The 25,843-nt window shown below is 45.7% G+C and overlaps 1 long non-coding RNA gene across 1 annotated transcript; it reads right to left on the bottom strand.

Moving 5' to 3' along the window:
* Positions 1 to 17,911: 17,911 nt before the first annotated feature.
* On the bottom strand, positions 17,912 to 19,266 carry LOC109765746 (uncharacterized). The gene is made up of 3 exons (XR_002233468.4): positions 18,989 to 19,266; positions 18,761 to 18,895; positions 17,912 to 18,140 (listed from the first exon to the last, which is right to left on the bottom strand). It is a non-coding gene; the product is annotated as an uncharacterized lncRNA (long non-coding RNA).
* Between the last annotated feature and the right edge of the window lie 6,577 nt (positions 19,267 to 25,843).

Genomic DNA, 25,843 nt, shown 5'->3' on the forward strand with positions numbered 1-25,843 from the left:
GGCTTAGGCCATTGCACTTGCACTTTCGATCTGACCGAAACCCTAGTAGTCTCGGTGCCACCGAACCGTGACTCGGTCTGACCGAGTTCACTAGTTTAGGTTCCAAAAACTGCTTCGGTATCACCGAGTTTACAAATCGGTAGATCCAAAATGCTTTCTGTGAAGAACTAAAACTAAGTTTTTAAGTTATCTGTTTTGCAAAAACTCTGCACTTTGTGATGCTCATCCACTCTACCTCATCGATATCCATTCACAGGGTCTGGTGTCAGTAAGTTTGCAGAGATGTCTGATCAGAGTGACAGTCAAAACAGGTCAGAGGAATAGGTGCAGATGAGTGAGGGCTCAGATCCCTCTAGCACTTCTGATGATGGCAGTAGGAGCACTCCCAGCAACTTGCCAAAGGCAGCCACCAGATCTAGGAAGAAGAGAACCTCAGAATCTGAGGATGAGGATTATATTGCCACTGAGGAGGAAGTAAGCTCCAAAAAGAAGGTGCTGAAAAAGGAGTATGGCACAACTGCTGCAAGTAAGCCAGGGCGGAATAAGAAAGCACCAGCAAGAAGGATTCCAATGTCAAAGCCAAGGAGGGTGGCAACAGGAGAAACAATGAAATTCACTATAGAATCTGATGAAGGTGAAGCAGCAGGAGATGACAAAAATAAGAAGAGGGCAAGAACCACTACTGCAAAAGTTCTTGGCAAGCCCTCAATGATGAGAGATTCAGAATAAGAGGAAGAGGATGCTGCACCAGCTCCCAAAGCTCAGAAGCTCATGGGAGATGCTATGAAGTCAGGGGCTGCTCCATCTAAGCCCAAGTCTGCTCCCAAAGCTCCAGCTCAGAAGCCCAGTAAGCCCAAGAGGAGCACCAGGAACATTCCTGCTAAGGAGAAGAACAAGGCCCCAGTGCCTCAAGCTGAAGAAGAAGATGATGATTCACTTGTTTTGAGAAAATTGAAGCCCAAGATTCTTGACCATAATGATGCTCATCCAGTAGCCGAAGACATGCACATTAGAAAGGATGCTGGACTGAGATTGTGGAGACAGTCTGATCCTTATGCTGTAAGGAGGAGGACAACAGTTGATTACAGGTTTCACACAAAAGAACAACAAGACTTTTATGAGACTATTTTGCTTGACAAGAAGCCCATTGTTGGTGACATGAGATGGGTTGATTGGGAATTCATCAAGGAAAATGAAGATCACTTCCCAGGAGTTGACAAATTTGTTGCTCAGAAGCTCACAAAATGGAATGATGAGCTGATCATGTAGTTGTACTCCACTGCTCACTTTTACCCAGATGGGAAGATCATTTGGATGTCTGAGGGTACAAGGTACCAATCCATAGTTGAGGAGTGGGCCAAGCTGATCAATGCCCCAGAGGAACATGAAGATGACTTGGATGTATATGCTAAGAAAAAGAAAGACCGCAACACTATGGCCAACATGTACAAGGAGATCCCAGATAAAGCTTTGGAGACACATAAGCTTGGATCAGTACACTATCTGTTGTCTGGTCTGCCTACCATCAACTGGATCCTAAGGCACACATTGCTACCCAAGTCTGGAGATCACAAGATGATCATAGGACATTCTATCAACCTGCTACACCTTTTTGATGTACCTCAGAAGTTCAAGGTCATGAGTTTGATTGTAGAAACAATCAAGAGGACTGCTGCTGACCACAAGAGAAGCTGTGGGTATGTTCCACACATTCAGGAGCTCATCAACTCCAAGATGGGCACATGTACTTACTTGTTGGACAAGGAGCACCTTCCTCTGCATCCTGATTTTGAAGACATACTATTCTGATGAATGAGGAAGACCCCACATCAGTGCAAGCACATGAGAAGAAAGCCAAAGCAAAGGCTGAGAAAGTTGCCAAGATGCCAAGTGTTGAAGAGGCATCTCAAGTTTTCCTGAAGAGCAAGCAAGATCAACTTGGATATCTGATCCAGTCTACACAGAGGATTGAGAAGGGCTTGGCCACCCTGACTCAAAACCAGGAGAGCTTGGAGAGGATCATAGAAACCAAATTTTATGATCTTGGTCTGAAGGTAACTGAGATTCAAACAACAGTTGAGCAGCTTCAGGAGGAAGAAGAAGAGAGGAGAGGCAAGGCAACTATTGTTGCATTTGAGCGAGTACCTAGAGGACAAAGGTCTGCTGCAGTGCCAGTGAGAGATTCTAGAGCTACAACATCAACACCAGCAGCTCCAGCTCCAGTGCCACCTCCAGCAGCCACTCCACCAGCTCCAACTACATCAACAGATGCCTTCGTCCTTGGAGTTCTCTCTACACCACCTCCTGAAGACCAAGCCTGAGAGACGCATAGCACTATGCATATTTGAACTTTTTGGTAACTTGTTGCCAAAGGGGGAGAAATATGTATAGATCATAGGCTTCGAGAGAGTGTTTTGCTTCTTTGCCTTTTGGTTGAACTTTTTGCTTATGTGCTTGTGTGAGATACTTTAAGTCCTTGTGAGATACTTGTATGATCATGTGGTTGATCATTTGCTACCTTAAATGCTTGTTTGGATGATACTATCTTTTATATCTCATATATGATCATTCACTTGCTTGGTGATGAGTGCATGCTTTTAATTTCTATCATTTTGAGCGCTCCACCAAGATGTATGTGACATGGAAGAGTAACCCATGATCCTAATCGATTGTGCATTTGCATTCAAAAGCAAATTTTAAATAATGCACAAATTTAGGGGGAGCTCTTGCTTATCACATACTTCTCAAAGCGACGATGTTTTTCAATCTTATGATCATTTGTCGAAGCTTTGATCTATATGTTGTCATCAATTACCAAAAAGGGGGAGATTGAAAGTGCAACTATCCCTAGGTGGTTTTGGTAATTCCTAACAACATATAGCTCATTGAGCTAATGCTATTTCAAGATAAATATTTCAGGAAAGCTCAATGATTGGCATGGCATGGATTAGAAAGTGGACCCCTCAAAATGCTAAGGAAAAAAGATTGGCTCAAGCTCAAAGCACAAGACTCTACATTTTACTTTTAGTGATCCAAGATCACATTGAGTCCATAGGAAAAGCCAATACTATTAAAAGGGGGTGAGGTGTTGCTTAATGAGTTACTTGCTCAAAATGCTTAGTGATATGCTCCAAAAACCCTCAACTACTTTCTCATATCCACATATGTCCCAAACCAAAAGTCAAACTCGGCCCCACCGAAACTTTCTATCCGGCGCCACCGAGTTCACTTGACATAGCCACTGGCACAAACCCTAGTCACTTCGGTCTCACCGATAGGGATCTCGGTCTCACCGAGATGGGATTGCAACCTCTCTGTTTCCCTTTGTAACGTTTCGGTCCAACCGAGATTGCAATGCAAACTCTCTGTTTCCCCTTCGTAACGTTTTGGTCTAACCGAGATGAGCGAATCGGTCCCACCGAGTTTGCCTGACCAACTCTCTGTTTGTCTATTACCAAAATCGGTCCCACCGAGTTTGTGTAATCGGTCTCACCGAGATTACGTTATGCCCTAACCCTAATGGAATCAGTCCCACCGAGATGACATGTCGGTCCCACCGAAAATCCTAACGTTCACATTTTGAACTAAATCGGTCTGACCAAGTTTTCTGATTCGGTCCCACCGAGTTTGGTGATTTGTGTGTAATGGTTAGATTTTGTGTGGAGGCTATATATAGCCCTCCACCCACTCTTCATTCATGGAGAGAGCCATCAGAACATGCCTACACTTCCAACATATATACATTTTTTGAGAGAGAACCACCTACACTTGTGTTGAGGTCAAGATACTCCATTCCAACCACATAAATCTTGATCTCTAGCCTTCCCCAAGTTGCTTTCCACTCAAATCATCTTTCTACCAAATCCAATCCTATGAGAGAGAGTTGAGTGTTGGGGAGACTATCATTTGAAGCACAAAGAGCAAGGAGTTCATCATCAACACACCATCTATTACCTTTTGGAGAGTGGTGTATCCTAGATTGGCTAGGTGACACTTGGGAGCCTCCGTCAAGATTGTGGAGTTGAACCAAGGATTTTGTACGGGCAAGGAGATCGCCTACTTCGTGAAGATCTACCCTAGTGAGGCAAGTCCTTCGTGGGCGATGGCCATGGTGGGATAGACAAGGTTGCTTCTTCGTGGACCCTTCGTGGGTGGAGCCCTCCGTGGACTCGCGCAACCGTTACCCTTCGTGGGTTGAAGTCTCCATCAACGTGGATGTACGATGGCACCACCTATCGGAACCACGGATAAAAAAATCCCCGTGTCTACATTGCGTTTGCTCCCTTCAAACTCCTCCCTTTACCTTCATATGCAATTGTTTTACATTCCGCTGCTATACTCTTAGAATTGCATGTGTAGGTTGATTACTTGATTTGTGCTATGTTGCTAAAATCTGCCAAAACTTAAAATTGGGAAAAGGCTGGACTTTTATTTGGTCAAGTAGTCTAATCACCCCCCCCCCTCTAGACATACTTTCGATCCTACACATGGTGAATTATAATGTCTTTTATTGAGTTGTTCATGTCATCTTAATAAAAGATAACTATCTAGTACACAATTGTTTGACCTTTTAAATATTCTCTCACATACATATGGGTGAATAATGAAACGAATGAATGGTTGTGATGAGGGGACATTGTGTAAAATAGAGAGTGGTGTGTAGATCTTTGAGATTGACGAAATAGAGAGCAGTAGATGATTTATTTATTTCAAAAGGAGGATTTCCCCCAACCTCTGCATCGAACGATGTACACAATCATCTTTATTGCATTATTCAACAAGGGCTTACAAAATAAATACATATATTAATCCAAAGACACCTTCCTGGCGAAAATTGTCGCCCTACCTGCAAGATTGGTGATGTGCCCTGACCTCACGTCACGCACACCAAGAACTCTGATGGCCTCACCAAGCCGCCCGCCAGCTAACCACTAATCAGTCTAGCAGACCCTCAACGTGCACCGCATGTGCACGCTGTAGAATCTGTTGTTGGGAATGTAGTAATAATTCAAAATTTTCCTACGTGTCACCAAGATCAATCTAGGAGATGCTAGCAACGAGAGAGAGGGAGTGCATCTTCATACCCTTGAAGATTGCTAAGCGGAAGCATTACAAGAACGCGGTTGATGGAGTCGTACTCGCGGCGATTCAAATTGCGGAAGATCCGATCCAAGTGCCGAACGGACGGCACCTCTGCATTCAACACACGTACAACCCGGGGACGTCTCCTCCTTCTTGTTCCAGCAAGGGGAGAGGAGAAGTTGAGGAAAGCTCCGGCAGCACGACGGCGTGGTGGTGGTGGAGCTCGTGGTTCTCCGGCAGGGCTTCACCAAGCACTATGGAGGAGGAGGAGGTGTTGGAGGAGGAGACGGCTGCGCCAGGGGAAGGGTGCGGCTGCCCTCTCTCTCCCTCACTATATATAGGGGAAGGGGGAGGAGGAGGCGCCCTAGGGTTTCCCTAGGGGAGGGGCGGCGGCCACAGGGGAAACCCTAGATGGGTTTGGGCGCCCCCACACCTAGGAAACTTGCCCCCCAAGCCGGGAGGGTGGCTGCCCTAGGGGAGGCGCCCCCACCTCTCCACGTTACGTGAGATGGGGTGGGAGGGGCGCACGGCCCCTTAGTGGGCTGATGTGCCCCCTCCCCTTGGCCCATAAGGCCCCCCAACGCTTGTCGGGGCCTCCGAAACCCCTTTCGGACACGCTGGTCGTCACCCGGTACCCCCGAAACAATTCCGGACTCCAATACCCTTCGTCCAATATATCGATCTTCACCTCCGGACCATTCCGGAGTTCCTCGTCACGTCCGGGATCTCATCCGGGACTCCGAACAACCTTCGGTAACCACATACTATTTCCCATAACAACTCTAGCGTCACTGAACCTTAAGTGTGTAGACCCTACGGGTTCGGGAACCATGCAGACATGACCGAGACGTTCTCCGGCCAATAACCAACAGCGGGATCTGGATACCCATGTTGGCTCCCACATGTTCCACGATGATCTCGTCGGATGAACCACAATGTCGGGGATTCAATCAATCCCGTATACAATTCCCTTTGTCCGTCGGTATGTTACTTGCCCAAGACTTGATCGTTGGTATCCCCATACCTCGCTCAATATCGTTACCGGCAAGTCTCTTTACTCGTTCCGTAACGCATGATCCTGTGGCTAACTCCTTAGTCACATTGAGCTCATTATGAAGATGCATTACCGAGTGGGCCCAGAGATACCTCTCCGTCATACGGAGTGACAAATCCCAGTCTCGATTCGTGCCAACCCAACAGACACTTTCGGAGATACCTGTAGTGCACCTTTATAGCCACCCAGTTACGTTGTGACGTTTGATACACCCAAAGCACTCCTACGGTATCCGGGAGTTGCACAATCTCATGGTCTAAGGAAATGATACTTGACATTAGAAAAGCTCTAGCAAACGAACTACACGATCTTGTGCTATGCTTAGGATTGGGTCTTGTCCATCACATCATTCTCCCAATGATGTGATCTCGTTATCAACGACATCCAATGTCCATGGTCTGGAAACCACGACCATCTATTGATCAACGAGCTAGTCAACTAGAGGCTTACTAGGGACATATTACGATCTATGTATTCACACATGTATTACGGTTTCCGGTTAATACAATTATAGCATGAACAATAGACAATTATCATGAACAAGGGAATATAACAATAACCATTTTATTATTGCCTCTAGGGCATATTTCCAACAGTCTCCCACTTGCACTAGAGTCAATAATCTAGTTCACATCGCCATGTGATTAACACTCATAGTTCACATCGCCATGTGACTAACACCCAAAGATTTTACTAGAGTCAATAATCTAGTTCACATGACCATGTGATTAACACCCAAGAGTTTACTAGAGTCAATAATCTAGTTCACATCACCATGTGATTAACACTCAATGAGTTCTAGGGTTTGATCATGTTATGCTTATGAGAGAGGTTTTAGGCAACGGGTCTGCAACAGATCCGTGTGTTCTTCGCAAATCTTTATTTCATATTGTAGATGTTGCCACTATGCTCCACTTGGAGATATTCCAAATGGTTTCTCCACTATACGTATCCGGTTTGCTACTCAGAGTCATCCGGATAGGTGTTAAAGCTTGCATCGACGTAACCCTTTACGCCGAACTCTTTATCGCCTCCAAAACCGAGAAATATTTCCTTATTCCCAAGGACAATTTTGACCGCTGTCCAATGATCCACTCCTGGATCACTCTTATACCCCCTTGCCAGACACGTGGCAGGGCACATCGCGGTACACAACATGACATATCGTATAGAGCCTATGGCTAAGGCATAGGGGACGACTTTCATCCTTTCTCTTTCTTCTGCCGTGGTCGAGCTTCAAATCTTAACTTCACACCTTACAACTCAGGCAAGAACTCATTCTTTGACTGATCCATCTTGAACTCCTTCAAGATTATGTCAAGGTATGTGCTCTGTGAAAGTCTTATTAGGCGTCTTGATCTATCTCTATAGATCTTGATACCCAACATGTAAGCAGTTTTACACAGGTCTACCTTTGAAAAACTCCATTCAAACAACCCTTTATGCTTTCCACAAATTCTACATCATTTCTGATCAACAATATGCCATCCACATATACTTATCAAAATGTTGTAGTGCTCCCACTCACTTTCTTGCAAATACAAGTTTCTCGCAAACTTTGTATAAACCCAAATGCTTTGATCACCTCATTAAAGTGTATGTTCCAACTCCGAGATGCTTGCTCTAGTCCATAGAAGGATCGCTGGAGTTTGCATACCTTTTAGCATCCTTAGGATCGACAAAACCTTCTGGTTGTATCACATACAACCTTTCCTCACGGAAACCGTCAAGGAAACTTTGTTTTGACATCCATCTGCCAGATTTCGTAAATGAAAATGCAGCAACTGCTAACATAATTCTAACAGACTTTAGCATCGCTATGATTGAGAAAGTCTCATCACAGTCAATTCCTTGAACTTGTTGGAAACTTCTTTGAGACAAGTCGAGCTTCATAAATGGTGACATTACCATCAGCGTCTGTCTTCTTCTTAAAGATCCATTTATTCTTAATGGCTTGCCGATCATCGGGAAAGTCCACCAAAGTCCATACTTTGTTCTCATGCATGGATCCTATCTCGGATTTCATGGCTTCCAGCCATTTGTTGGAATCCGGGCCCACCATCGCTTCTCCATAGCTCATAGGTTCATCGTTGTCCAACAACATGACCTTTGAGACAAGGTTACCACTCAGAAGTTGTACACACCCTTGTCGACCTACGAGGTTCGATAGTAACTTGATCTGAAGCTCCATGATCATCACCATTAGCTTTCTCTTCAACTAAGGTAGGTGCCACAGAAACATCTTTCCGTGCTGCGCTACTCTCTGGTTGAAGTAAAAGTTCAACAACCTCATCAAGTTCTATCTTCCTCCCACTCAATTCTTTCGAGAGAAACTCTTTCTCGAGAAAGGACCTGTTCCTAGCGACAAACACTTTGCCCTCAGATCTGAGATAGAAGGTATACCCAATCGTCTTGTTTGGGTATTCTAAGTCTTGTTTGGGTATTCTATGAAGACACAATTTTCCGCTTTGGGTTCGAGCTTTTCTGGCCGAAGCCTATCGACATAAGCATCGTAGCCCCAAACCTTAAGAAACAACAACTTAGGTTTCTTGCCAAACCATAGTTCATACGGCGTCGTCTCCACGGACTTAGATGGTGCCCTATTTAAAGTGAATGTAATTGTCTCTAATGCATAAACCCCAAAATGGTAGCGGTAGATCGGTAAGAGACATCATAGATCACATCCAATAGGGTGCGATTATGACGTACAGACACACCATTACGCTATGGTGTTCCAGGTGGCGTCAACTGTGAAATGATTCCACCTTGTCTTTAGCGATTGCCAAACTCATAACTCAGATACTCTCCCCTTGATCAGATCGTAGGAACTTGATCTTCTTGTTATGATGATTCTCAACTTCACTCTGAAATTGCTTGAACTTTTTAAACGTTTCAGACTTATGCTTCATTAAGTAAATATACCCATATCTACTCAATTCATCGGTGAAGGTGAGAAAATAACGATATCCACTGCGTGCGTCAACACTCATCGGACCGCACACACCAGCATGTGTGATTTCCAACAAGTCACTTCCCCGTTCCATTGTTCCAGAAAACGGGGTTTTAGTCATCGTGCCTATGAGGCATGGTTCGCATGTGTCAGGTGATTCAAAATCAAGTGACTCCAAAATTCCATTAGCATGGAGGTTCTTCATGCGCTTTACACCAATATGACCTAAGTGGCAGTGTCACAAGAAAGTGGTACTACCATTATCAACTCTACATCTTTTGGCATCAATGTTATGAACATGTGTATCACTACGACCGAGATTCAATGAACCATTTACATTGGGTGAATGACCATAGAAGGTATTATTCATGTAAACAGAATAACCATTATTCTCTGACTTAAATGAATAACCGTATTGCAATAAACATGATCTAATCATGTTCATGCTCAACGCAGACACCAATGCAAATCTGGGTTCAACACTAATCCCGAAGGTAGAGGGAGCGTGCGATGGTGATCATATCATCCTTGGAAACACTTCCAACACATACCGTCAACTCGCCCTTAGCTAGTCTCCGTTTATTCCGTAGCTTTTGTTTCGAGTTACCAATATTACCAACTGAACCGGTATCTACTGCTAGGAGTACTAGTAAGGTTCACATCAATAACACATATATCAAATATACTTTTGTTGAAGTTGCCAGCCTTCTTATCTACCAAGTATTTGAGGCAGTTCCGCTACCAGTGACAATTCCCCTAATAGAAGCACTTCGTCTCGGGTTTGGGTTCTTGGGTTTCTTTACTAGAGCGGCAACTGGCTTGCCATTCATGAAGTTTCCCTTCTAGCCCTTGCCCTTCTTTGAAACCAGTGGTCTTGTTAACCATCAACACTTGTTGCTCCTTCTTGACTTCTACCTTTACGGCCTTAAGCACGACGAACAGCTCCGGGATCAACTTCCCTTGCATGTTATAGTTCATCACAAAGCTCTAGTTAGCTTGGTGATAGTGACTGGGGAACTCCGTCAATCACTTCTCTTATCTGGAAGATTAACTCCCACTTGATTCAAGCGATTGAAGTACCCAGACATTCTGAGCACATGCTCACTGGCTGAGCTATTCTCCTCATCTTGTAGGCAAAGATCTTGTCAGAGGTCTCAAACCTCTCAACACGGGCATGAGCCTGAAATACCAATTTCATCTCTTGGAACATCTCATATGTTCCATGGCATTCAAAACGCTTTTGGAGCCCCGACTCTAAGCCGTAAAGCATGGCGCACTAAACTATCAGGTAGTCATCAGAACGTGTCTGCCAAATGTTCACAACATCCTTAGACGACGCCAGAGGGGTTGGCACACTGAGCGGTGCATCAAGGACAGAAGCCTTCTGTGTAGCAGTGAGGACAATCCTCAGACTACGGCCCTAGTCCGCACAATTGCTTACAATATCTTTCAACTTAGTCTTTCTCTAGGAACGTATTAAAATGGGGAGCTAAAGCGCGAGCTATTAATCTACAACATAATTTGCAAAGACAATTTAGACTATGTTCATGATAATGAGTTCAACTAATCAAATTATTTAATGAACTCCCACTCAGATAGACATCCCTCTAGTCATCTAAGTGATACATGATCTGAATCGACTATGCCGTGTCCGATCATCATGTGAGACGGACTAGTCATCAACGGTGAACATCTCCATGTTGATCGCATCTACTATACGACTCATGTTTGACCTTTCGGTCTCTCGTGTTCCGAGGCCATGTCTGTACATGCTAGGCTCGTCAAGTCAACCTAAGTGTTTTGCATGTGTAAATCTGGCTTACACCAGTTGTATGCGAACGTTAGAATCTATCACACCCGATCATCACGTGGTGCTTCGAAACAACGAACCTTCGCAACGGTGCACAGTTAGGGGGAACACATTTCTTGAAATTTTAGTGAGGGATCATCTTATTTATGCTACCGTCGTTCTAAGCAAATAAGATGTAAACATGACAAACATCACATGCAAATCATAAAGTGACATGATATGGCCAATATCATCTTGCACCTTTGATCTCCATCTTCGAGGCGCGGCATGATCACCTTTGTCACCGGCATGACACCATGATCTCCATCATCGCGTCTTCATGAAGTTGTCTCGCCAAGTATTACTTCTACTACTATGGCTAATGGTTAGCAATAAATTAAAGTAATTACATGGCGTTTTCATTGACCCGCGGGTCATACAATAAATTAAGACAACTCCTATGGCTCCTGCCGGTTGTCATCCTCATCGACATGCAAGTTGTGATTCCTATTACAAGAACATGATCAATCTCATACATCACATATATCATTCATCACATCCTTTTGGCCATATCACATCACATAGCATACCCTGCAAAAACAAGTTAGACGTCCTCTAATTGTTGTTGCATGTTTTACGTGGCTGCTATGGGTTTCTAGCAAGAACGTTTCTTACCTACGCAAAAGCCACAATGGTGACATGCCAATTGCTATTTACCCTTCATAAGGACCCTCTTCATCGAATCCGATCTGACTAAAGTGGGAGAGACAGACACACGCTAGCCACCTTATGCATCGAGTGCATGTCAGTCGGTGGAACCAGTCTCACGTAAGAGTACGTGTAAGGTCGGTCCGAGCCGCTTCATCCCACAATGCCGCTGAATCAAGATAAGACTAGTAACGGTAAGCAAATTGAACAAATCATCGCCCACAACTACTTTGTGTTCTACTTGTGCATAGAATCTATGCATAGACCTAGCTCATGATGCCACTGTTGGGGAACATAGAAATAATTCAAAAAAATTCTACGTGTCACCAAGATCAATCTAGGAGATGCTAGCAACGAGAGAGAGGGAGTGCATCTTCATACCCTTGAAGACCGCTAAGTGGAAGCGTTACAAGAACGCGGTTGATGGAGTCGTACTCGCTGCGATTCAAATCGCGGAAGATCCAATCCAAGTGCCGAACGAACGGCACCTCCGCATTCAACACACGTACAGCCCGGGGACGTCTCCTCCTTCTTGATCCAGCAAGGGGAGAGGAGAAGTTGAGGGAAAGCTCCGGCAGCACGACGGCGTGGTGGTGGTGGAGCTCGTGGTTCTCCGGCAGGGCTTCGCCAAGCACTATGGAGGAGGAGGTGTTGGAGGAGGAGAGGGCTGCGCCAGGGGAAGGGTGCGGCTGCCCTCTCTCTCCCTCACTATATATAGGGGGAAGGGGGAGGAGGAGGCGCCCTAGGGTTTCCCTAGGAGAGGGGCGGCGGCCACAGGGGAAACCCTAGATGGGTTTGGGCGCCCCCACCCCTAGGAAACTTGCCCCCAAGCCGGGAGGGGTGGCTGCCCTAGGGGAGGCGCCCCCACCTCTCCACGTTACGTGAGATGGGGTGGGAGGTGCGCACAGACCCTTAGTGGGCTGATGTGCCCCCTCCCCTTGGCCCATAAGGCCCCCCAACGCTTGCCGGGGCCTCTGAAACCCCTTTCGGACACGCTGGTCGTCACCCGGTACCCCCGGAACAATTCCGGACTCCAATACCCTTCGTCCAATATATTGATCTTCACCTCCGGACCATTCCGGAGTTCCTCGTCACGTCCGGATCTCATCCGGGACTCCAAACAACCTTCGGTAACCACATACTATTTCCCATAACAACTCTAGCGTCACCGAACCTTAAGTGTGTAGACCCTACGGGTTCGGGAACCATGCAGACATGACCGAGACGTTCTCCAGCCAATAACCAACAGCGGGATCTGGATACCCATGTTGGCTCCCACATGTTCCACAATGATCTCATCGGATGAACCACGATGTCGGGGATTCAATCAATCCCGTATACAATTCCCTTTGTCCATCGGTATGTTACTTGCCCGAGACTTGATCGTCGGTATCCCCATACCTTGTTCAATCTCGTTACCGGCAAGTCTCTTTACTCGTTCCGTAACGCATGATCCCGTGGCTAACTCCTTAGTCACATTGAGCTAATTATGAAGATGCATTACCGAGTGGGCCCAGAGATACCTCTCTGTCATACAGAGTGACAAATCCTAGTCTCGATTCATGCCAACCCAACAGACACTTTCGGAGATACCTGTAGTGCACCTTTATAGCCACCCAGTTACGTTGTGACGTTTGATACACCCAAAGCACTCCTACGGTATCCGGGAGTTGCACAATCTCATGGTCTAAGGAAATGATACTTGACATTAGAAAAGCTCTAGCAAACAAACTACACGATCTTGTGCTATGCTTAGGATTGAGTCTTGTCCATCACATCATTCTCCCAATGATGTGATCCCGTTATCAACGACATCCAATGTCCATGGTCAGGAAACCACGACCATCTATTGATCAACGAGCTAGTCAACTAGAGGCTTACTAGGGACATATTACGATCTATGTATTCACACATGTATTATGGTTTTCGGTTAATACAATTATAGCATGAACAATACATAATTATCATGAACAAGGAAATATAACAATAACCATTTTATTATTGCCTCTAGGGCATATTTCCAACATCTGTCACCGCCTTCTTCCGAAGTCCCATCTTCAGGAGACAATCAATGCACTGGTCTTGCTAGTCTCTTTTGCCGTCGATGCCACCATGACGCCAAACAACGATAGCCTCCTGCGCATTCCCACCAAATAGTATACTGAAGAAAATATGCCCTAGAGGCAATAATAAAGTTGTTATTTTATATTTCCTTATATCATGATAAATGTTTATTATCCATGCTAGAATTTTATTAACCGGAAACTTGATACATGTGTGGATACATAGACAAAACACCGTGTCTCTAGTAAGCTCCTACTAGACTAGCTCGTTGATCAAAGATGGTTAAGTTTCCTAACCATACACATGTGTTGTCATTTGATTAACGGGATCACATCATTAGGAGAATGATGTGATGGACAAGACCCATCTGTTAGCTTAGCATAATGATCGTTAAGTTTTATTGCTATTGCTTTCTTCATGACTTATACATATTCCTTTGACTATGAGATTATGCAACTCCCGGATACCGGAGGAATACCTTGTGTGCTATCAAACGTCACAACGTAACTTGGTGATTATAAAGATGCTATACAGGTATCTCCGAAGGTGTTTGTTGGGTTGGCATATATCGAGATTAGGATTTGTCACTCCGAGTATCGGAGAGGTATCTTTGGGCCCTCTCGGTAATGCACATCATAATAAGCCTTGCAAGCAATGTGACTAATGAGTTAGTCGCGGGATGATGCATTACGGGATGAGTAAAGAGACTTGCCGGTAACGATATTGAACTAGGTATGGAGATACCGATGATCGAATCTCGGGCAAGTAACATACCGATGACAAAGGGAATAACATATGTAGTCATAACGGTTAGACTGATAAAGATCTTCGTAGAATATGTAGAAACCAATATGAGCATCCAGGTTCCACTATTGGTTATTGACCGGAGAGGTGTCTCGGTCATGTCTACATAGTTCTCGAACCCGTAGGGTCCGCACGCTTAACGTTCGATGAGGATTTTGTATTATATGAGTTATGTGATTTGGTGACCGAATGTTCTTCGGAGTCCCGGATTAGATCATGGACATGACGATGATTCTCGAAATGGTCGAGAGGTAAAGATTGATATATAGGACGATGGTATTCGGACACCGGAAGTGTTCGGGATGCACCAGGTACTTATCGGGTCATCGGAAGGGGTTCCGGGCACCCCCGGCAAAAGATATGGGCCTTATGGGCCAAGAGGGGAAACACACCAGCCCCAAAGGGGATGGTGCTCCCCCACCATATGGGCTGGCCAAATTGGAGAAGGAAAGGAAAAGGGGAATAGGATTCCCCCTTCCCCCTCTTCCCTTCCTACTCCGAATAGGAATAGGAAAGGGGGGAGGCCGAATTGGGGGGACCCCAAGTAGGATTCCTCCTACTTGGGGCGCCCCCTTGGCTGCCTCTCCTCCCCTCCAGCCTACATATATGAGGGGGGCACCGCTAGAACACACAACAAAACATTGTTAGCCGTGTGAGGCGGCCCCCTCCACAGTTTACGCCCCCGGTCATATCGTCGTAGTGCTTAGGCGAAGCCCTACACGGATCGCATCACCATCACTGTCACCGCGCTGTTGTGCTGATGAAACTCTCCCTTGACACTTTGCTGGATCAAGAGTTCTAGGAACATCATTGAGATGAACGTGTGCAGAACTCGGAGGCGCCGTACGTTCGGTGCTTGATCGGTTGAATCGAGAAGATGTTCGAGTACATCAACCGCGTCAAGCTAACGCTTCCGCTTTCGGTCTACGAGGGTACGTGGATACACTCTCCCCTTTCTCGTTGCTTGCGTGAGCGTAGGAATTTTTTTGAAATTGCATGCTACGTTTCCCAGCAGTGGCATCCGAGCCAGGTCTATGCGTAGATGATATGCACGAGTAGAACACAAAGAGTTGTGGGCGATCATAGTCATACTGCTTACCACCAACGTCTTATTTTGATTCGACGGTATTGTTGGATGAAGCGGCCCGGACCAACCTTACATGACCACATTCATGAGACCAGTTCCACCGACAGACATGCAACTAGTTTTGCATAAAGGTGGCTGGCGGGTGTCTATTTCTTCAACTTTAGTTGAATCAAATTTGACTAGGCCGGTCCTTGTTGAAGGTTAAAACAGCAAACTTGAGGAAACATCGTTGTGGTTCGATGCGTATGTAAGAACTATTCTTACTAGAAGCTAGTAGCAGCCACGTAAAACTTGCAACAACAAAGTAGAGGACGTCTAACTTGTTTTTGCAGGGCATGTTGTGACGTGATATGGTCAAGACATGATGTGATATACGTTGTTGTATGAGATGATCATGTTTTGTAGAAGTTATCGGCAACTCGCAGGAGCCTTATGGTTGTCGCTTTATTGTATGAAATGCAATCGCCATGAATTGCTTTACTTTATCACTATGCGTTAGCGATAGTTGTAGAAGCAATAGTTGGCAAGATGACAACGACGCTACGATGGAGATCAAGGTGTCAAGCCGGTGACGATGGAGATCATGACGGTGCTTTGGAGATGGAGATCAAAGGCACAAGATGATGATGGCCATATCATGTCACATATTTTGATTGCATGTGATGTTTATTTTTTATGCATCTTATTTTGCTTAGTACGGCGGTAGCATTATAAGATGATCCCTCACTAAAATTTCAAGGTATAAGTGTTCTCCTTGGTATGCACCATTGCGACAGTTCATCGTGCCGAGACACCACGTGATGATCGGGTGTGATAAGCTCTACGTTCACATACACTGGGTGCAAGATAGTTTTGCACGTGCGGAATACTCGGGTTAAACTTGACGAGCCTAGCATGTATAGACATGGCCTCGGAACACTGAGACCGAAAGGTCGAACGTGAATCATATAGTAGACATGATCAACATAGAGATGTTCACCATTGAAGACTACTCCATCTCACGTGATGATCGGACATGGTTTAGTTGATTTGGATCACGTAATCATTTAGATGACTCGAGGGATGTCTATCTAAGTGGGAGTTCTTAAGTATTTTGATTAACTGAACTTAATTTATCATGAACTTACTCCTCATAGTATTTGCATATCTATGTTATAGATCAATAGCTCGCGTATAGCTCCCAGTTTTATTTTTGATATGTTCCTAGAGAAAACTAAGTTGAAAGATGTTAGTAGCAATGATACGGACTGGGTCCGTGATATGAGGATTATCCTCATTGTTGCCTAGAAGAATTATTTCCTTGATGCACCGCTAGGTGACAGACCTATTGCAGGAGCAGATGCAGACGTTATGAATGTTTGGCAAGCTCGATATGATGACTACTTGATAGTTTAGTGCACCATGCTTTACGGCTTAAAACCGGGACTTCAAAAATGTTTTGAACGCCATTGAGCATATGAGATGTTCCAAGAGTTTACATTAGTATTTCAGACTCATGCCCATGTCGAGAGGTATGAGACCTCTGACAGTACTTTGCCTACAAGATGGAGGAGAATCGCTCAACCAGTGAGCATGTGCTTAGATTGTCTAGGTACTACAATTGCTTGAATCAAGTGGGAGTTAATCTTCCAGATAAGATAGTGATTGACAAAGTTCTCTAGTCACTATCACCAAGTTACTAGAACTTCGTGATGAACTATAATATGCAAAGGATGACGGAAACGATTTCCAAGCTCTTCGTGATACTGAAATCGGCGAAGGTAGAAATCAAGAAATAGCATCAAGTGTTGATGGTAAACAAGACAACTAGTTTCAAGAAAAAGGGCAAGGGATAGAAAGGGAACTTCAAGAAGAATAGCAAGCAAGTTGCCGCTCCCGTGAAGAAGCTCAAAGCTAAACCCAAGCCTGAAACTGAGTGCTTCTACTGCAAAGGAAATGGTCATTGGAAGCGGAACTACCCCAAACATTTGGCGGATAAGAAGGATGGCAAAATGAACAGAGACTAGTTGAGGGCAAAGTGACGATGTGTGTTGGAAGAGATTCCAAGGTTGATAAGATCACCATCGCATACTCCCTCTACCTTCGAGATTAGTGTTGAACCTAAATAAATGTTATTTGGTGTTTGTGTTGAGCATGAATATGATTAGATCATGTTTATTGCAATACGGTTATTAAACCTGGGAATAGTTTGACATCCAAACTAAACCCAGCCCAAACCATATGACTACACCTCCAGCAACCAAACCAAACCAAACCAAAATAATTAAGCTAGCATCCAAACCAAACCGAACTACATGCGCTTTCCACCCAGACCAATCCAAACCATATGCCATTTATGGATTCAACCCATAGTTTCAATCCATGGACAATGAATAAGAGTAGCAAACCAGTTTTACTAGGAAAAGGATAGCTTGCTGACTAGCTAAATAGCCGTTGGATGTTACAGTATGGGGTCTAGAATTATTACACAGAATGGATGTGACAATGGAATTTTACATAGTTGCTGAATGTTAACTCAGTTACAGAATGAATTTTACATAGTTGCTGGACTTGATCTCCCTTTTCTGAATGGTTTCTTCTACCCTGGCTTTCTTCTTGATACCTGAGTATATTAACAAGTACATCAGAATGATATTCAAGTTGTCACTGTGATCAATTATGTGCATAGCAATCACCGCACTTTAACACGACCATATCTCACTAGCAGAACACATATTTCTTCAATTCAAAAAATCTGCAGGCTTAGAAGAATATCACTTCTATGGTTGCTACGCTCTGTTTTTATATTCACATGGAATATCTGACTACACGCCGCATCCTCTCGGCAACATGATGAAGATTTAGACCGGAACATTAGAATTACAAACATAATAAAAGGTTCATAACAATGTGACCCGTCAATTAAGAATAGTATGTAACAACTTAAACAGTTGTATGCCCCCAATAATAACAGCTGCACAGAAAATTAAAACATGTCCGATATAATTTTCCTCTTAAAACAACAAATGTGTTCTTCACTAAACCTGAATGCTCCATGTAAAAAATTTGACTGAACCTGAACCTAAAATGTGCATAGGTACTTCACAGGAGCATCATAATTGGACCTAAAATGCAAAGAAAAAGAAATTTCTTTCTTAATCACTCTGAAAACTAGGCTCAATTCTTCACTGAACCTGAACGCTCTATGTCACTGTGTTTCTTTCAGGACAAAGAATCACTTACCCTCAGCTAGGGACTATGATGTATGCTCTCCCTCTTGTTCCTTTGCTACACCACTCACATCCTACCGCAGCTCCATACTTTCAGGACAAGCGGTCACCGGTGGCGGCCTCTTGATCGGCGGCGTCCCACCCTCAACTGCAGAGACGGGTGGGGTTTAGAGACAGAGAGAGAGGAGAGAGAGAGGGGGGGGGGGGGGGGGGGGGTTGAGAAGGCTGGTGATGCACTGACCTGCCGAGCTCCAACCAGTGGCAATGGCAGCGGCGATCCCTAACCGTAGAGTCATAGCGGTGACCGGCGGCCAAGCTCCAGCCAGGGAGGGGAAGACGGCGATCCACTGCACCTGGACGGATGGGTGTCAGATGGATGGGAAGGCCGCGACCAAGCTCCAGTCGGGCGGCGGGCGGCGGCGGAAGATCCCGGTTTGGCGGCGGTGGCCGGCAGGCGGTGGAGGCGCTCCTCGCTAGGTCAGGCTGCGTGTGTCGATTTGGTCGTCGATCCGGTTTCAGACTACGGGTCCAAATGGTCTGAGACCAGTTGGTTCCTGTCCAGATCGGGCCAACCCAGTCCAGCAATTGTTAAAGCCCAGACCAAATTAAACCGATTTAGGGACTTAGCCCATTTCGTCCAATCCAAAAGCAGACCGATACAAAAACTGACTGAAACTCTGGTTTCAGTCCAAACCATTCCCAGCGTTAACGGTTATTCATTTAAGTCAGAGTTGTTCTATTTACATGAATAAAACCTTATATGGTCATACACCCAATATAAATAGTTTATTGAATCTTGATAGTAGTGATACAGATATTCATAATATTAATGCCAAAAGATGCAAAGTTGATAATGATAGTGCAACATACTTGTGGCACTGCCGTTTAGGTCATATTGGTGTAAAGCGCATGAAGAAAATCCATGCAAATGGGCTTTTGGAATCACTTGATTATGAATCATTTGATACTTGCGAACCATGACTCATGGGCAAGATGACTAAAACTCAGTTCTTCGGAACAATGGAGCGAGCCACTGACTTACTGGAAATAATACATACCGATGTATGCGGTCCGATGAGTGTTGAGGCTCGCGGTGGGTATAGTTATTTTCTAACCTTCATAGATGATTTGAGCAGATATGGGTATATCTAGTTGATGAAACACAAGTCTGAAACATTTGAAAAGTTCAAAGAATTTCAGAGTGAAGTAAAGAATCATCGTAACAAGAAAATAAAGTTTCTACGATCTGATCGCAGAGGCGAATATTTGAGTTACGAGTTTGGCCTTCATTTAAAACAATGTGGAATAGTTTCACAACTCACGCCACCTGGAACACCACAGTGTAATGGTGTGTCCGAATGTCGTAACCGTACTTTATTAGATATGGTGCGATCTATGATGTCTCTTACCGATTTACCACTATATATCGTTTTGGGGTTATGCATTAGAGATATCTGCATTCACGTTAAATAGGGCACCGTGTAAATCCGTTGAGACGACACCGTATGAACTATGGTTTGGCAAGAAACCAAAGTTGTCATTTCTTAAAGTTTGGGGTTGCGATGCTTGTGTGAAAAAGTTTCAAACTGATAAGCTCGAACCCAAATCGGAGAAGTGCGCCTTCATAGGATACCCAAAAGAAACTGTTGGGTACTGATACGTCTCCAACGTATCTATAATTTTTGATTGTTCCATGCTGTTTTATTATCAATCTTGGATATTTTATAATCATTTTATATCATTTTTGGTACTAACCTATTTACATAGTGCCAAGTGCCGGTCGCTGTTTTTTCCATGTTTTTTACATCGCAGGAAATCAATATCAGATGAAGTCCAAATGCCACGAAACTCCACGATGATTTTTTATGGGCCAGAAGGAAGGCAGTGGGCCCTGGTTGCACCTGGGGGGTGCCCCGAAGGGGGCACAATCCAGCAGGGCGCGCCAGGAGGCCCAGGCGCGCCCTGGTGGGTTTTGCCCACCTCGAGTGCCCCCCGGACCGCCTCTTTGCTCTATAAATATCACAATATTCCAGAAACCCTAGAAGCGTCGACAAAATATTCATCCAGCCGCCGCAGAGTCCAGAACCACCAGATACAATCTAGACACCATCATGGAGGGGTTCACCACTTCCATTGGTGCCTCTCCGATGATGCGTGAGTAGTTCTTTGTAGACCTTCGGGTCCGTAGTTAGTAGCTAGATGGCTTTCTCTATCTCTCGCTGGATTCTCAATACAATGGTCTCTTGGAGATCCATATGATGTAACTCTTTTGCGGTGTGTTTGTTGGGATCTGATGAACTTTGAGTTTATGATCAGTCATATCTTTTTATATCCATGAAAGTTATTTGAGTTTCTTTGATCTCTTATATGCATGATCTCTCATAGCCTCGTATTTCTTCCCTGATATTTGGGTTTTGTTTGGCCAACTTGATCTATTTATCTTGCAATGGGAAGAGGTGCCCGGTAGTGGGTTCGATCTTACAGTGCTCGATTCCGATGATAGAAGGGGAAACGACACGTATGTATCGTTGCTACTAAGGATAAAAATACGAGATCTATATGTACCGCCATATAGATAAACGGATCTTGTCTACATCATGTCATCGTTCTTATTGCATTACTCCGTTTTTCCATGAACTTAATACACTATATGCATGCTGGATAGCGGTCGATGTGTGGAGTAATAGTAGTAGATGCAGGCAGGAGTCGGTCTACTAATCTTGGACGTGATGCCTATGTAATGATCATTGCCTGGTGAGGGGGTCCTGGACTAAGGGGTCCTCGGGCGTCCGGCCTGTTAGCCATGGGTCGGACTGGTGGGCTGTAAAGATACGAAGACCGAAGACTGCACCCGTGTCCGGATAGGACTCTCCTTGGCGACCAAATATGTAGATTCCTTTCTTTGTAACTGACCTTGTGTAACCCTAGATCCTCCCGGTGCCTATATAAACCGGAGGACTTAGTCCGGAAGCGAGATTCATGACCATAGTCATACAGGCTAGACTTCTAGGGTTTAGCCATTACGATCTCGTGGTAGATCAACTCTTGTAATACTCATATTCATCAAGATCAATCAAGCAGGAAGTAGGGTATTACCTCCATAGAGAGGGCCCGAACCTGGGTAAACATTGTGTACCCTGTCACCCGTTACCATCGACCTTAGACGCATAGTTCGGGACCCCCTACCCGAGATCCGCCGGTTTTGACACCGACATTGGTGCTTTCATTGAGAGTTCCACTGTGTCGTCCCCAAAAGGTTTCGATGGCCCCTCCAATCGTCAACAATGACGCTGTCCAAGGAGAAATTTTTCTCCCCGGACAGATCTTCGTATTCGGCGGCTTCGTATTGCGGGCCAACTCATTTGGCCATTTGGAGCAGATCGATAGCTACGCCCCTGACCATCAGGTCAGATTTGGGACCTTGAACTACGTCGCAGACGTCCGCGGAGATTTGATCTTCGCCGGATTCGAGACCGCGGCAACCGCTCCTGGTCACCTTGATGAACATGACCTAAATCTGTCGTCAAACCGCATCCAGGAGATAGCTCCTGTAACAGCTCTGGCCTTAGATCCGGAGCATACAACGTCGTCCAAGGAGTGGAGGCTCAACCCCACCACGGAGGCCGCAGATTCCCCGGTGTTGGAGCCGCACATGGACTTAACCTCACACAATATTTGTGTCACCGGAACTCCGGACTCGTCTCTGGGTGTAAGTTCCGAACCATGTGAGCCCGCGGATGCCGAACTTGATCGTTCATCGATCTTTGAGTTCAGCGCCGCAGACATCTTTCAACACTCGCCCTTGGGCGATGTGCTAAGCTCATTAAAGAACCTTTCCTTGGCGGGGGACTCACAACCGAACTATGTTCGGTTCAAACTAGGGGCTGATGATGGAGAATCTTGCTTCCCGCCCGCCATCCACTGCATAGCCACAGTTGAGGATTTAACCGACGCGCTTGATTACGACTCCGAATACATCGACGGTATGGACGATGATGCTGAGGAGGAGCAAAATGAAAGTCCACCATTCACTGGACGCTGGACAGCCACCTCTTCGTACGATGTGTACATGGTGGACACACCCAAAACAACCAACGACGATGACAGAGAAAATCCAGTCGAGAATAAACCTCCTGAGACACAGCAAAAACGCCGGCGTCCTTGCCGCCGCTCTAAGTCACGTCGTTCCAAAGACAGCAATACTGGCACCGGAAAAAATAATACTCCGGACGATGCCGAAAACAATGAAGACCCCGTCAAGGTAACCTCCGAACATGAGGAACGGGAAAATGGGCAAGTTAGCCCTGATGAACAAGCCATACACGAAGACTCGGAGGACAGTAATTATCTTCCGCTCTCCAAGGAAGAGGAGAGCCTCGGCAACAAGGATTTCATTGTGCCTGAGGAACCTCTCGAGCAGGAGTGCTTTAAACGCCGGCTAATAGCCACTGCAAGGAGCCTGAAAAAGAAGCAGCTGCAGCTTCAAGCAGACCAGGATCTGCTCAATGATAGAAGGACCGAAGTCCTGGCAGCCGAAGAATACGGCCTTAGTGAAAGTGCAAGTATCACTTAGATTATATTTTGGTGTGATGACAATGTGGTTAGTGGAACTAATGTTGGTTGCTAAAGTTTATCTCAGGACTTTGGTTCCAAGGTGTCCATTGATGGAGGTGTGCGACCCCCCAGTCCAAAAAGATCAAAGGCGTGGTTACCGGTGACTCGAAAGTTTTTCGTTTTGGTTCGATTTGAGTCGTAGGTAAAACCGCACTATCAAGAGGGGTCTTCGTGGAGTTAGTGTCGTGTGGGAATGCCTCCAAGACAGATACACTAGCCCTCCTACACCTCCTCAGATATTCCACTTATTGTGTGCTTTGCCGTGGTGTCCTGTGATGTTTCATCAGAAATCTTCTGGACACCCTGTGTGCACGGGGTCTCTGACCCCCGTGCGCACGGGTTAGTCAGAACATTTCGGGACACCCCGTGCGCACGGGGTCTCTGACCCCCGTGCGCACGGGGTACCTCGAAACTCACTGGACACCCCGTGCGCACGGGGCTGACTTGGCCCGTGCGCATGGGGTCCAACGGGCAGAAATCCCCTCCCGGCCAAGAACACTATTTAAGCCCCCTTCTTCCTCCTCCATCCCTCAACCCTAATGTCTTGTTGAGATCCTCCATTGCTACACCCCATTTTGCTCACTACTCTCAATCCCTCCACCCAATCTTGTTGAAACTTTGGGGATTGAGAGAGCAAGACCCGATCTACACTTTGACCAAACCAAATCGCGTTCCCCACAACATTCATCTACCATGACTTGTTACTCTTGGAGCTTGGGCTCCTAGGCGGTTAGAGGTTCCTCCGGAAGCTTCCTTGCTTGTGGTGTGCTCCGGAGAAGTTTGTAAAGGTGTGGTGGTCGCCTTCAAGACCAACCCCGAGTGATTCAAGGCTCATCCATTGGGGGTGACTCGAAGGAGATTACGGTGAGCCTTCGGTGGCGTTCCGCAAGCTTTGGCTCCGGCACCGCTCCAAACGGAGAGTAGCTCTTCCCCAAGGAAGAGTGAACTTGGGATAAAATCCGCGTCCTCGTCTCACTTGTGGTTAATCCTTTCCCGCACTTTACTTAGCCTTGTATGCTTGTTGGCTTGCTAATTAGTTTGTTGCCTAGCATATTTAGCTTAGAGCTTGCTTGTCATATAGGTTGTGTTCACCTAGTTGCATATCTAGTGAACCCTTTTTATCCGCTAAGCCTTAAAATTGACAAGAAAGAGTAAAATTTGTAGTCTCCTATTCACCCCCCCTCTAGTCGACCGTATCGATCCTTTCAATTGGTATCAGAGCCTCGTGCTCTAATATAAGGTTTTACAACCTTAGAGGATATGGTCGATCTAGGGAATGAGGGAGGTGACGCACCACTTGCAGAGGATGGTCAAAACCTACCCCCCGCCGCGGCCGACGCACTTGTTGCTCCGGCCGTTGCTCCCGTCGCCCCCATTAACCCGGGGGCCCCGTTGACCGCGGCCGATATTCTTTCAATGTTTGCGGACCTCAAAACTGCTATGTTGAAAGAAGTTCGCTCCTCGGTCAAGGAGGAAATTGATGCTCGCTTAAAGCCCTCGACATCCGCCTCAAACTCATTTGATCCAAATGCGGTTCATGATGCGGATGATTCGAGAGAACCTCTTGCATCCCCGGCTCGCACTCAAGTTCCCAAGTACAATGCCGTGGAACCCTTTTACTCACCACAACCCTTGCAGCACCCTCGCATTAATCCTGTGGGGCCTCCGCCCCCTTTGAAAGCTAACGCGTTTGCTAAGTGGAAGCTAGATATGGAGTCTCATATTCGCAGTGCATCTACACAACTATGGTGGATTGTGGTCAACGGTTTCAACCCCAAGGATCCCATGAATCTCACTCCAAGAGAAGCGGTTGATGATCAACTCAATGCTACCGCCCACAACATGTTGCGCACCGCGGTGACCGATGACTATAGTGACTCCATTGCTCTACTCAAGACCGCCAAGGAAATTTGGGATTGCCTTGAGGAGGCCCTCGAAGGTGATGAATCAATTCGAAGATCTCGGTTGGCTTTGCTCAAGCAAGAAGTCAACCTATTTGTGAGAAATGAGGGTGAGTCCGCGGAAGAGGTATATCGAAGGTTAAAGTCTCTTGTGCTCAATTTGAGAACCTTTGGGTGCACTTGGGCGAATGATGATTTCATTAAGGACAAGTTCATTGATGCTATGGTTCTCACGGAACATACCATGGTGATGATGATACATCAACGCCCGGACTATCAAAAGTTGACCGCGGCACAAGTTGTATCCACTTTCTCAACTCATGTTCTTTTGGAGACCAAGTCCAAGAAGACCTTTGCCATAGCTCAAGCCACCAAGAACTCAAATCTTGCATTGAAGGCCAAGTAAGTAGTTGCCCAACCCTCAAGGGATGAAGAAGTTGTTGAAGAGACTTGTGAGGAAGATGTTGACACCTCATGCCCGGCAAATGACTTTGCGGAAGACTTGGCTCTCTTGGTCAAGAAATATTCCGGGACCATGGCAAACAAAGGGAAGAATCTGCAAGGAAGATCGTTTGGACGAA

This window comes from Aegilops tauschii, chromosome 1 (assembly GCF_002575655.3).
Source record: "Aegilops tauschii subsp. strangulata cultivar AL8/78 chromosome 1, Aet v6.0, whole genome shotgun sequence".
Classification (NCBI taxonomy): Eukaryota; Viridiplantae; Streptophyta; class Magnoliopsida; order Poales; family Poaceae; genus Aegilops; species Aegilops tauschii.